General features: G+C 48.3%; 1 protein-coding gene across 12 annotated transcripts in view; it reads right to left on the bottom strand.

Annotated features, from left to right (window-relative positions):
* SHROOM2 (shroom family member 2) overlaps positions 1-13,598 on the bottom strand; it is a 152,850-nt gene that overhangs the window by 38,904 nt on the left and 100,348 nt on the right. Inside the window, exon 6 of one of the 12 annotated variants that reach the window (XR_015159020.1) lies at positions 11,612-12,458. The exons of 10 other annotated variants lie outside the window; for them this stretch is intronic. The gene's annotated coding sequence lies outside the window, so the exon portion shown is untranslated. Of the gene's footprint in view, positions 1-3,678; positions 3,874-11,611; positions 12,459-13,598 lie in introns of those variants that run through there. One more of the 12 variants, XM_086387893.1, reaches the window with a different exon arrangement.

Below are 13,598 nucleotides of genomic sequence, written 5' to 3'. Positions count from 1 at the left end.
ACAGTAAAGAATCCATCTGCAATGTGGGAGACCTGGGTTCGACCCCTGGGTTGGGAAGATCCCCTGGAGAAGGGATTGGCAACCCACTCCAGTATTCTGGCCTGGAGAATTCACTAGCCTGGTGGGGGGCTCCAGTCCATGGGTCGGACAGCTCTGAGCAACTAACACTTTCAGAAGAGCGTTAGCATCTCTGTAAACTAAGAGAAAACCATCTGCTTTAAGCGTCTCCCTTTTAGCACAATGTAGGTGACCCCAAATTTTTGAAAATACCATATCTCAGAATATTGTCTGATTGTTACTCAGCCGAACCATATTTAGAAACAGGTTATTTACTCAATAGGGTTCAGAAATTTATTGTACATGAAAATTTTACTTTATTCCTACATGTCTATCAGTCATATGCACTTATGTGTGCATGAGTACATATACTTACACGCTTGTGTGAATACATATATAACATGCATGCGTGTATACATATAGATGCAGGTGTGTCTGTATGTATACGTGTTAAATACTTTCCTTGAATTTCCAGTTACTCTACTTAAAAAAATTGTACACTTTATCATTATTATTATTGTTATTATTCTGGCTGAGTCACAAGGCATGTGAAACCTCAGTTGCCTGAACCAGGGACGGAACCCACACCCCCTGCCTTGGAAGGCAAAGTCCTAACCACTGGACCACCAGGGAAGTCCCACTGTTATTTTATTGTGAACGGCCTCCAAATATGTGTAAGAGCCCACCGGCTGGACTTTGTTAACAGTCCTTAAATAACACGGGGCATGTAAAGCTGCACCCAAGAGAACTTCATTTGCTAGCAGCTAACTTGATCACAGAACAGCTAAGTAGGTGTATCTGGCAAGCACGCTTGCAATGCATCAAGCACCTCTTGCAGACAGAAAAGCCCGGTCTGCTGACAAGAGCCCATTTTATCAATAATCGGATCTCAAAGAAAACACACACACACACACACACACGTGTGTGTGTGTGTGTGTATGTGTGTGAGATATAAGTCTTCACTCACATGAATATTGGTAGCAACTGACCGCAACAAGACAACCCAGGAATCTGGATGTGTTATGCAAGGGGAATTTAAGCTCCTGGCTTCTCTCCCTGAGAATCGAAAATGATCACGGCTGAATGGATCCTTACAAATCATTTAACCCCAACTCCCTATTTCACAGATGAAGAAACAGAAAGTCACATCCACGGGGGCTTAGGACCTGTGTCCGCAGTCTCACAGCCTGCCTAAGAGGGGTCTGTATCTGTCTCACCGCCCCGGAAACCCACGTGACAATTCCTCCACACTGTGCTGCTGGTGCGCTGGCCCTGGGACGTGACAGCAAGTGAGAGAAGCAGGTCTGGCATCCGAAACAGGTCGACACACAGGCTGTGCTGGTCTGCAGGACCTTTCATCACGAGACGTGCTAGGAGCCAGCAGGAATCCCCACCCAGACGAACGTCCAGCCACACGGCACGCGAGAAAGCCCCATTAGGAAGCTGTGTGAATCCACACCGCCGTATTTGTAATGGATGACCAACAAGGACCTGCTGCGCAGCACCAGGAACTCTGCTCAGGGTCATGTGGCAATCTTGTGAGGTCCAAGATGTATAGGTGAGAAGCCTTTGTGAACCTCTAAGGAATTGAACCTCTGGAAGGAAAGTCAGAAAACACAACTGGGCACGGACCGGGGAGAGGCAGGCTCACCCTGGTGGACACAAAACACCAGCTCTTTGTTGCTAGTGCTTCCCCACCTACACCTTGCTAAATTTTCATCCGTACAAGAGGAGGAGAATTCAAGGCAGTGAGGAGTAAAGCAAATGCATGCTGAGGGCCACACGGAGTAGTAGCTTCTCCAACCTGCAAAACCCCAATGCGGCTCGAAGAACAGTCAGTTTATGCCAAACACCCACCTGTCAGCATACGTGACAGGGTCACATGTCACCCCAGCTGGGCAGGACAAGCCGTATCCAACTTGTATGGTCAACACCCATATGGATGGTCATTTCTAATACTCCTTTTAAAAATATTATTTTTAATTGGAGGATAATTGCTTTACAACATTGTATTAGCTTCTGCTGGACAACAATGCGAATCAGCCATGTGTATACATATATGCCCTCCCTCTTGAACCTCCCTCACTTCCCCCCTCCCACCCCTGTAGGTCATCACAGAACACCGAGCAGAGCTCCTTGTGTTATACGGTAGCTATTTCACCCATGGTATGGTATACATGCTAATACTCCTTTAATAAATGGCTTTTCTGTGTTTCGTTCATGCATTCACGAATGACAATATTCCTGCAAATATTTTCCCATAAGTGGTATATGTTTGTTGGGTTCATGTGTGTGCATGTGTGTGTGTACGTGAGAAAGACGGAAAGGATGAAATGTCTCTCCACTATGCTTGACAGAAAGAAGCACAGAGATGTCCAAGTTTCTACCATCCGGAAAATATGCTTCTGCAAAGTAATGATAAAATATATATATTTCTAATATACACCCTCCAAGATTCTGGTTTCCAAGGGAAAAGAAACTATGTCTATACCATTCATCACAACTCGACCCAATCTTTTATTTATTTTATGACATGGTAACATATCATTTCCCCTTCATTCATTGTGTAGGTCTTCAGACAATGTATACGGCAGCAGGTTGTTATGAACGCTGCCAGGTAGCTTTCTGAAAACCTTCCTCCAAACCCCCTTTCCCATTGACGGTTCACCTAGGCATGACCACCACTTCAGGCATGATCCACTTTCAAGAAGACTCCCACCCAGGGGAGTCAGTTCCTGCAGACTCAGACTGCGGCAGTTTCTCTGTGAAAACGGCATCTTCCCGCCACACACACCAAAGTGTGCTGGAGCAAAGCAAAACCGTTTCAATTACTTAGAAATATGGCCAAAATGAGTAACACCTTTCATTTATCACAATAAAAAAAAAGGCAAAAAAACCCCCCAAAAAACCAATCCCACAGCATATATGCAGCAAAACCCCGTAAAGACTGCATGTCTCTCGATGGGCACAATCAAAAAAGAGCACAAATCCAATCATTGCAAAATGCTCACAACCAACCTCAAGCACTTTTCTCTATTTACATTTTATTTTTTTCACTGCAATCAGCAGGCTAGGAGCGAATTCACCCACCAAGCACTTTTTTTCATGACTCAACACGCACATCTGATTTCCCTGCCTTTTCTTTCCCCCCATTCTGCTGCGGCTGACTCACCATTTCCTTTCTCCATCCATATTCAAAGCCTCCTGTTGTGAAAATGCTTATTTCTTACTGTTATGGAAAAAGAAAAAAGGGCACAGCAAGCAAGTGTCTTCATGCAGGGCTGGCGCCCTCCAAGGCTTGCCTCCTGGGGGACCCCTGGGGACCCTTGGGCAAGGGAAGCAGGTCTGCAGATCCCACTGAGGCGCTCGCCCCCCCCCCCATGCCAAGGGCTCCCAGTCACCCCGGCTCGCCGTCAGCAGCACAGTCCCAAGAACGCACATGTCTACGGGCGCGCGCACACACACACACACTACAGGCTCGCGTGCCTGCACGCAGACTGAGCTCCAGCGGACTCTGCACCCCCCATCTGCACGATTTAACCATCCGGCAGAACAATACGCAGGGAGCCCATCTGCCGGTCTCCCCCAGATCCAACCCCCACCCACAACCCGCTCCCTTACCTCCCGCCCCGACCCCCGGAGCTGGCAACTTGCTCTTCAAAGCAGGAGAACAAACGGGGCGCGAGCAGCTTGCAAGCCCGGAAAAGCAGCCTTGCCCTGAAGACACCCGGAGATGGGGGTGGCGGGGGTACCCGGCTGGCTTACCCGCGCTCCGCCCTCCGCGAGCGCGCCTGGCGGCCTGACTGTGTCCGCTGCCGCCTAGCGATGGACAAGTCCACGCAGGCTCCCCCGGGGGCCTCCAGGCTCCCCGGTGACTTCGCTGGCAAATCCCAAGGCCAAACCCCCAAAGCCTGGTCCTCCTGGAGCCTGTCTTCCTTTTTATCACTTCAAAGTGATAGGGGGGGAAAAAAAAAAAGCTCTGTCCACTCGATTGCGCCGCGTTTTATCCTCTAACTTGTGCCCGTTCAATCTCACAACCTTAAGGTCAGACGGAACAATGAAGTTGAAAAAAAAAAACAAAACAAAACCAACATTCAATAGCCCATTTCGCGTCTATCTGTGTTTTGGGGGTTTATTACACACTCGGTAGGAATGCGATCAGAACAACTAACAGAGTGTCTCTGGAAGTTTTACTGCCTAGAAGGCATTGTGTGCAGACCACCAAGGGGTCGCAGGCTGACCCTGACCCAACCCGTCCCTTCACAATGATCTATGTTTAAAGCCCCTACACCACCCTCCCCAGACAGCCTGAGACCCTGGGTGCTCACCACCCCTCAAACACTCAGGAAGTGCCCCCCACCAGGGTCCCTAACAGCCCCTTCTCACACAGACTACCTTGACCCTCTCCAGCCCAGCACTTACCCTTCAGGTCCAAGGTTCACCACCGGCTTCAACCTCTTCAAAATGCACCCCAATTAACTTTCCATTCTTGCTCAATGAAACAAACAACCCACACCACTTTCAATATCCCCTGAATTGTGGCTGTTTTTGGCTCCCCTGGTGGCTCAGACAGTAAAGAATCACCTGCAGTGCAGGGGATCCGAGTTCAATCCCTGGGTTGGGAAGATCCCCCCACCCCCAGAGAAGAGAATGGCAACCCATTCCAGTACTCTTGCCTGGGGAAATTCCATGGACAGAGGAGCCTGGTGGGCTAGAGTCCGTACAGTTGTAACAAGTCAGACACCACTGAGAGACTAACACACACATGTGGCTATTTTAACTAAAGGTGACTTTCTTTTTGCACCTACTTGATCTTAGACACTGTGCTGCTCCATTACTGTTACACACATTAAACTTTCACATGAATCTGCAAGGAAGGTCGTTGGTATGTTTATCTCCAGGCCAGCATACTAGTGAGTGAAAGTCACTCAGTCGTGTCCGACTCTTTGTGACCCCATGGACTATAAAGTTCATGGGATTCTCCAGGCCAGAATACTGGAGTGGGTAGCCTTTCCCTTCTCCAGAGGATCCTTCCAACCCAGGGATCGAACCAGTGTCTCCTGCATTGCAGGCGGATTCTTTACCAGCTGAGGCACAAGGGAAGCCAAATAATGTATTAATTAAGTATGCTATTCACCCCCACTACATTTTAATAAAATAGAATTAACCCACTGAAATAATGTTGTAATGTCACAGTAAGTTGGGAATTGCTGAGGCAAGCCATAAACATCAGGAAGCAAACTAAAGACAGGTGGGCATGAAAGAATTCTGATGGTGACAAGGCAACCAAGTACGTTAAGTCTATGCAGATGCTGAATATAAAAGTTAATATCTGGGAACTCTGGGGTTTTCACATTGCTGTTTGGTCGCTAAGTCATGTCTGACTCTTGTGACCCCTTGGACCAGGCTCCTCTGTCCATGGGATTTTCCAGGCAAGAACACTGGAGTGGATTCTCCTCCAGGGGAATCTTCCTGACCCAGGGATCGAACCTGGGCCTCCTGCATTGGCAGGCGGATCTTTACGGACTGAGTCACTAGGGAAACCATGTTCCAGGGAAGACTAGTTATTGGGACGTTATTAGCAAGCTTAGCTGGCTTGATGCAACCACACAGAAAAGAAGAGAGTGGATTTGAACCTGTTTTCTCCCCCCAAAGCCCACATTCTTCACACTTGTTTGTTTTTTAAGTAATTTTATTTATTTGTTTTTGGTGGTGCCGTGTTTTCATTGCTGCAGACTTTCTCCAGCTGCAGTGATCTGGGGCTACTCCCCAGTTGTGGGGTGTGGCCTTCTCGTTGCAGAGCATGGGTTCTATGGCACACGAATTTCAGCACTTGCAGCTCCTGGGCTCAATAGTTGTGGCTTAGCTGCTCCGCGGCATGTGAGATCTGCCTGGCTAGGGATCGAACCTGTGTCTCCTGCATTGACAGGTGGATTCTTTACCACTGAGCCTCCAGGGAGGCCCCTGCACACTGGTTTTCATCTCCGTGTATTATTTTACCAAGCCCAGGACCCATCACTACCCGAGGGTGCCATCCACCCAAGGCCAGCCGCATATCTCAGAGCAGAACCCAAGGCCGTCCATATTAACAGGCATCCACGAAGAGACTAGTGGCTTTCCTGGGGGCTTCTCTGGGGGTCCAGGGGCTAAGACTCCATGCTCCCAAGAAAGGGACCTAGGTTCAATCCCGGATCAGGGAACTAAGATCCCACATGCCGTCCCTAAGAGTTTGCATGCCCCCCACTAAAGATTCCACATGCCACAGTTAAGAGCTGGTGCAGCCAAATAAATGAGGTTCACACATGACATTTACAAGCTAACTCGAAATGCCGTGAGGAAAGCTACTCCAACACTTCCTTTCAGAATGCTTTTAGATTTACAGAAAAATTACAAGAGAAGAACGTTCCCTACACCCGTTTTCCCTGCTGTCAACACATTAGTACATTTGCCATAAGTGTATGCCACAATTAGTACAATTGGCATAATTGCCATTAGGACGTTTGACTACGTAAGTCGTATCCGACTCTTTGAGACCCCTGGGACTGCAGCACGCCAGGCTTCCCTGTACTCTGCTATCTCCTGGCGTTTACTCAAACTGAGTCCACTGAGTCAGTGATGCCATCCAACCAACTCATCACACTGCAGACTTCGTTTTGTATACTGCCAGCCCCAACCCTAGACTTGCCCGTTTCTCCAAGGAGCCCTGGATCTTTTAGTGGAAAAGCAGAGACATCACTTTGCCGACAAGGATCCGTCTAGTAAAAGCTACGGTTTTTCCAGTAGTCACCTTCGGATGTGAGAGTTGGACCATAAAGAAGGCTGAGCACCGAAGAATCGATGCTTTCGAACTGTTGTGTTGGAGAAGATTTGAGAGTCCCTTGGAGAGCAAGATCAAACCAGTCAATCCTTAAGGAAATCAACCCTGAGTATTCATTGAAAGGACTGATGCTGAAGCTGAAGCTCCAATACGTTGGCCACCTGATGCAAAGAACTGACTCATTGGAAAAGACCCTGATGCTGGCAAAGACTGAGGGCAGGATAAGGGGGTGACAGAGGATGACAGGGTTGGATGGCATCACCGACTTAATGGACATGAGTCTGAGCAAGCTCTGGGAGATGGTGATAGACAGGGAAGCCTGACCTGCTGCAGTCCATGGGGTCGCAAAGAGTCAGACACGACTGAGCGACTGAAGTGAACAGAACTGAGCCACACCCAGCCCTTCAGGGACCGTCCACACCTGCTCCCAGGTCACAATGGCAGAGCTGTCTGCATGCTGGGAACACTGAGTTCCCTGAGGGCCAAAGTGTTTACCTATCTGATCCTTTGCAAAGCTTGTTGACCTCTGAGCTAGAGCCAAGACTCTCAGACTGGAGTCACACAGGACCTTGTTTCTTTTTTTTGTTTCCAACCTCCCAACAAAAATTTTACACCAAGTGGGTGTAATTAATTTACATGCTCACAGTCAATATGTAGAAATTCTATTGATCTACACAGAACACATGGTCTCAGCTGGGTTAGATGTGTGACAATTTAATGAGTGAAAAGTAGCATTTTTATTGCAGTCTTTCTTTTACAACTGTATTCAAGGGCAGCTGATTTACCATGCTGTGTTAATTTCTGCTGTATAGCGAAGTGATTCAGCTATACATATAAATACATTCTTTCATATTCTTTGCCATGAGGGTTTACCACAGGATATTGAATACAGTTCCCTGTGCTCTACAGTCAGTTCAGTTCAGTCGCTCAGTCGTGTCTGACTCTCTGCGACCCCATGGACTGCAGCACGCCAGGCCTCCCTGTCCATCACCAACTCCCAGAGCTTGCTCACACTCATGTCCATCGAGTCAGTGATGTCATCCAACCATCTCATCTTCTGTCGTCCCCTTCTCCACATGCGTTCAATCTTTCCGAACACCAGGGTCTTTTCCAGTGAGTCAGTTCTTCGCATCAGGTGGCCAAAGGACTGGAGCTTCAGCATCAGCCTCAGTCCTTCCAGTGAACATTCAGGACTGATCTCCTTTAGGATGGACTGGTTGGATCCCCTTGCAGTCCAAGGGACTCTCTCAAAGAGTCGTCTTCTCCAGCACCACAGCTCAAAAGCATCAATTCTTCGGTGCTCAGCTTTCTTTATGTGCTCTACAACAGGACCCTGTTTATCCATCCTGTATAGAATAGTTTGCATCTTCTAACCCCAAACTCCTAATCCTTTCCTTTCCCACACCAACCTCCTCTGTAACCACAAATCTGTTCCCACACAGCATCATTTTATATTACTTAAAAAAAAATTTTGTGTGTGTGGATTTCCAGCATTGATGTGATTTGAAAAACTGAGACGAAGCTCATATACCCAAAAATTCACCCTCTGGCAGTGTCCGGTTTAGCAGCTTTTAGTAAACTCACAGAGTTGGGCAGCATGACCACCATCTCATTCCACAACGTTCCCATCACCCACACAGGAGCTCCACACCACTGGGACAGACTGCCATCCTCCGAACCTTTACCCACCTCCCCTGTGTCTCCACGGATCTGCCTTTTCTGGGCAGCATCTACACACAGAATCATGCAAAGAGAGGCTTTTTATGATATTGTTAAATACGCCTAGTTTCCTTGTTTTTACAACTCTCAGACGTGAAACACAAAGTATTAGTTATTCAGTCGTGTCTGACTCTCTGTGACCCCACGCACTGCTGACCGCCAGGATCCTCTGTCCATGGGACTGTCCAGGCAAGGATACTGGAGGGGGTAGCCATTCCCTTCTGCAGGGGATCTTCCCGACCCAGGGATCAAACCTCGGTCTCCTGCATTGCCTGCAGAATCTATACTATCTGAGCCATCAGAGAAGCCATAAAACGTAAAACAGATATGCAAGTGACATGAGAGCAGAGCATGAAGCCAACGTTCATGTGACAGCTTTGCTGGAAATGAACTGTTCCTCTCGTGGCCCCAGACACCCCACTTCTTGGAGATGCAGTTTCCATGGCTTCCCACATGCCATGTAAGGACTCACTGCTCCCCTCTGCAAGGACAGGAGCTACAGCTCTGCTGCCAGGGCACCCTGAGGGCTCACCCCTTGTGTGTGGAGACAGCTGGGTTCTTGCGTGAGCCTGGCCTCAACTTGTTGTCCCTGCTGGGGACGTCCAGCTCATCACCTCCAACAATGTGACCCAAACACACACAAGGCGTGACCGTGCACACTGTCCAGAACATCCTGGTAATAATTCTAAGATTTCTCAGTGGGTACAAGCTTTCCCTTTGGGGTGATGAGAATGTTCTGGAAGTGGATGGTGGTGATAGATGAACTAATCCCTTCAGGGTGATGAGAATGTTCTGGAAGTGGATGGTGGTGATGTATGAACTAACCCCGTCAGGGTGATAAGAATGTTCTAGAAGTAGATGGTGGTGATGGATGAACTAATCCTTTTGGGGTGGTGAGAATGTTCTGGAAGTGGATGGTGGTAATGGATGAACTAATTCCTACTGAGTGATGAGAATGTTCTAGAAGTGGATGGTGGTAATGGATGAACTAATCCCTTTGGGGTGGTGAGAATGTTCTAGAAGTGGACGGTGGTGACAGATGAAGTAGGCCTTTTGGGGTAGTAAGAATGTTCTGGAAGTGGATGGTGGTGATGGATGAACTAATCCCTTTGGGGTCATGAGAACATTCTCAAAGGGCAGTGTGATGATGGATGATGAACTAAGCCCTGGAGCCCTCTGACCACCGCCCTTACAATGCTCCCTTCTGAATAACAGGGAATCACAAGACAAACCCAGGCAGTAAGCAAACCTGCGCGTCCCTTAGCCTGGCTTTGCATTTCTGGAAGTCGCCTGGCTATAAACACAAGGAGAGAATGTAGTGACAAATGAAGACATTAAAACCAGCAGCAGACGCTGAGCCCAGGACTTTCCCACAGCCGCTGCTTCTCATCTCTGAAAGCACAGAGGTCGGTCAGCAAGGCTCCTTGCACAGGAGATGCTGCACCACCCGAAGGAACCTGGACTCTGCCCTGGAAAGTTCAAGCTTGGCCTTCACCTTGTGATCGTCCCAGCGTGACTTCCTAATTACCCGGCATGGCGGTTCAGAAGGAAAAACTTCAACTGCCGCCTTAGCTCACTGAATTCAGGCCAGAAAAGCAAGCAGCACATGAGGGTGGAACACTCTCCAATTATGAAACCTTCTCGTGAGCAGCCTGTGAGTGCACACAAGGTCAGTCCTGTGTGTGGAACGAACGTATGAACACCAAGGGGAAAAGGGTGGCTGGGGGGAACCGGGAGATTGACACACACACACCACTGATGAAGAAAGTGGGGAAAAAGCAGTGAAAGCGTTAGCTGTTCAGTTGCATCTGATTGCAACCCCATGGACTATAGCCCCCAGGCCCCTCTGTCCATGGGATTCTCCAGACAAGAATACTGGAGTGGGTTGCCATTCCCTTCTCCAGGAGATCTTCCTGACCCAGGGATTGAACTCATGTCTCCCAAGTTGCAGGCAGACTGTTTACCATCTGAGCCACCAGGGAAGCCCATACACTATTGATGGAAAAGTGAAAGTTGCTCAGTTGTGTCTGACTCTTTGCAACCCCGTGGACAGTCCATGGAATTCTCTAGGCCAGAACACTGAAGTGGGTAGCCTTTCCCTTCTCCAGGGGATCTTCCCAATCCAGGGATTGAACCCAGGTCTCCCACATTGCAGGCGGATTCTTTACCATCTGAGCCACCAGGGAAGCCCATACTCTATTGATACTATGTATAAAATATATAACTAGTAAGAACCTATTCTATAGCATAGGGAACTCCCTGCTCTGTGGGGATCTAAATGGGAAGAACTTTTTCAAAGACAGCATATATATCTATCTGCATCTATACACACAGCTGATTCATTTTGCTGTACAACAGAAACTAACACAACACTGTTAAGCAACTATACTCCAATAAAAACTAATTAATAAAAAAAGAAGTCAGACTTGGCATCAGGCTCTGGACACCAAGCCACCTCTCAGGGGAAGTCAGACAGGGAGGTGACCCTCAGCTGGATTTAAGTGTGTTGATGGATTTACTATTAAAACATGCTTTTCCCTAAAGAGCATAAATCACGCTCCACCAATGTAAAACACATTCCACCTTCTGGCTGTTACTGGGCTTAAGGATCCATTCTTAAGTCTCCACCGCGACCCCCCCTTCTCTCACATGTCCCAGCAAAACACAAGCCTGCAGGTCAGAGCTGGTCGGCTGGCAGCAACTCCTCCTGGAGGGGGCGGAGGTGGCCAGGAGGATGGGGGAGGGAACCTGTCAGAGGCCACAGCGCCGGGCTCCACCCCACAGGAATACTCTGCAGAACCTCCCAGAACAGAATCCTCTACAATTTTTCCACATACCAAGAGGTGGGGGTGGGGGTGGGGGTGGGGGGTGGGGGGCTGGGGATGGTTTCTGGATGATTCAAGCAGATGGCATGTATGGTGTACTTTCTTTCTGTAAGTATCCCATGTGATAAATAAAGGAAATACTTGTACCATAAAATTTCCTTGTGATAAATAAGGAAATGTCTGTACCACTTACCCTAATGTACAATCAGTGGGAGCCGTGAGCTTGTCTCTCTGCAACTAGATGGTCTCATCTGGGGGAGTGATGGGAGATACAGACACCTGAAGGGCACTGCTTATGTCCAGTCTAGTCCATAACTGGGCTTCCCAGGCGGCTCAGCTGGTAAAGAATCCGCCTGCAATGCAGGAGACCCCGGTTCGATTCCTGGGTGGGGAAGATCCACTGGAGAAGGGATAGGCTATCCACTCCAGTATTCTTGGGCTTCCCTGGTGGCTCAGCTGGTAAAGAATTTGCGTGCAAGGCAGGAGACCTGGGTTCGATTCCTGGGTTGGGAAGATCCCCTGGAGTAGGGACAGGCTACCCACTCCAGTATTCTTGCCTGGAGAATCCCATGGACAGAGGAGCCTGGTGGGCTACAGTCAATGGAGTCACAAAGAGTCGGATACATTGGGCTTCCCTGGTGGCCCAGATGGTAAAGAATGTGCCTGCAGTGCAGGAGACCAGGGTGCGATCTCTGGGTCAGGAAGATCCCCTGGAGAAGGGAATGGCAACCCACTCCAGCATTCTTGCCTGGAGAATCCCCTGGATGGAGGAGCCTGGCAGGTTACAGGTCCATGGGGTTGCAAAGAGTCAGACACGACTGAGCGACTTCACTGTCTTTCTTTCTTTAGCGGCCAACAAGTTCGTGGTACCAAATTTGACATGCTGATGTCTTCACTCCAAAAAGCAAGGAGAGCCTGCTGCTTCACGTACTGCCAGGTCAACTAAATTCGTCAAACAAGTTCAGCAGCAGGGTTCTGTCAACGGAGAATTATTTTTTGCCACGATCCAAAAGGAGCTGAGTCCCACCTCCACTCATGTTCTGGTTAACAGACCAGCAATTAGAGGGTGTTAGTTGCTCAGTCCTATCCGACCACGTAACATTTAAAAAATTGACAATTATGTGTCATCCCCCCAGTTGTAAGCATGGGTGTCTTTCCTTCCCTCCTACGCTAGGAGTCCCTGTAGGGGTAGAACGCCTGTCCTACTTGATCCAGAACCAGAATTCTGAACCTCAGAAAAATGTTCTCAATTTGGAGAGTTGGGGGGAGAATGGATACATGCATATGTAGGGCTTCGTCCCTTAGCTGTTCACCTGAAACTATCACATTGTTAATTGGCTACAGTGAAAGTGAAGTCGCTCAGTTGTGTCTGACTCTTTGTGACCCCCTGGACTGTAGCCCACCAGGCTCCTCCGTCCATGGGATTTTCCAGGCCGGAATACTGGAGTGGGTTGCCATTTCTTTCTCCAGGGGATCTTCCGGACCCAGGGACTGAATCCGGGTCTCCTGCATTGCAGACAAGCGCTTTACCATCTGAGCCACCAGGGAAGCCCAATTGGCTATACTCCAATATAAAATAAAGTTTTTTTAAAAGTTCTCAATTTGATTTACATGAATAATTATCTTGATACTCTTCTGGCACCCTAATAAATACAACAAAAACCAGTTTTCATTATCATGTTCTGGTTAACAGATCAGCAATTAGAGGGCGTTAGTTGCTCAGTCCTGTCCGACTCTCTGCAACCATATAGCCCGCCAGGCTCCTCTGTCCATGGGACTGTCCAGGCAAGAATACTGGAGTGGGTAGCCACGTCCTTTGCAAGGGCATCTTCACGACCCAGGGCTTGAACCTGGGTCTCCCACATTGCAGGCAGATTCTTTACCGTCTGAGCCACCAGGGAAGCCCTTATACAGACTGTTTTACATTAATTTATGCAAAACACTGGGCATCTTTAAATCTTTGCATTATAGATCTCAAAGGACAGTCCCTTGCCTGCATTTTCATTTATTTTATTCTCAAATTTATATGTTTCGAGGGCACTCTCTTTGGCCAGTTACTTCAGAAAATAAAACATTCTCCAAAAGCAGCTGACCACACCTTTTCGACATTCCTGTTCTAGAATTTCACTTGAGTCTCACCGCTCTTTAAAAACCCACAGGATGATTCTGAAAATTGCTAG

Source organism: Bos grunniens, chromosome X, assembly GCF_055505025.1.
Source record: "Bos grunniens cultivar Pamir isolate PY7600 chromosome X, Bosgru_T2T1.0, whole genome shotgun sequence".
Lineage (NCBI taxonomy): Eukaryota > Metazoa > Chordata > Mammalia > Artiodactyla > Bovidae > Bos > Bos grunniens.
Note: the sequence above shows the minus strand (reverse complement) of the source record. Positions and strands in the feature narration are given on the sequence as shown.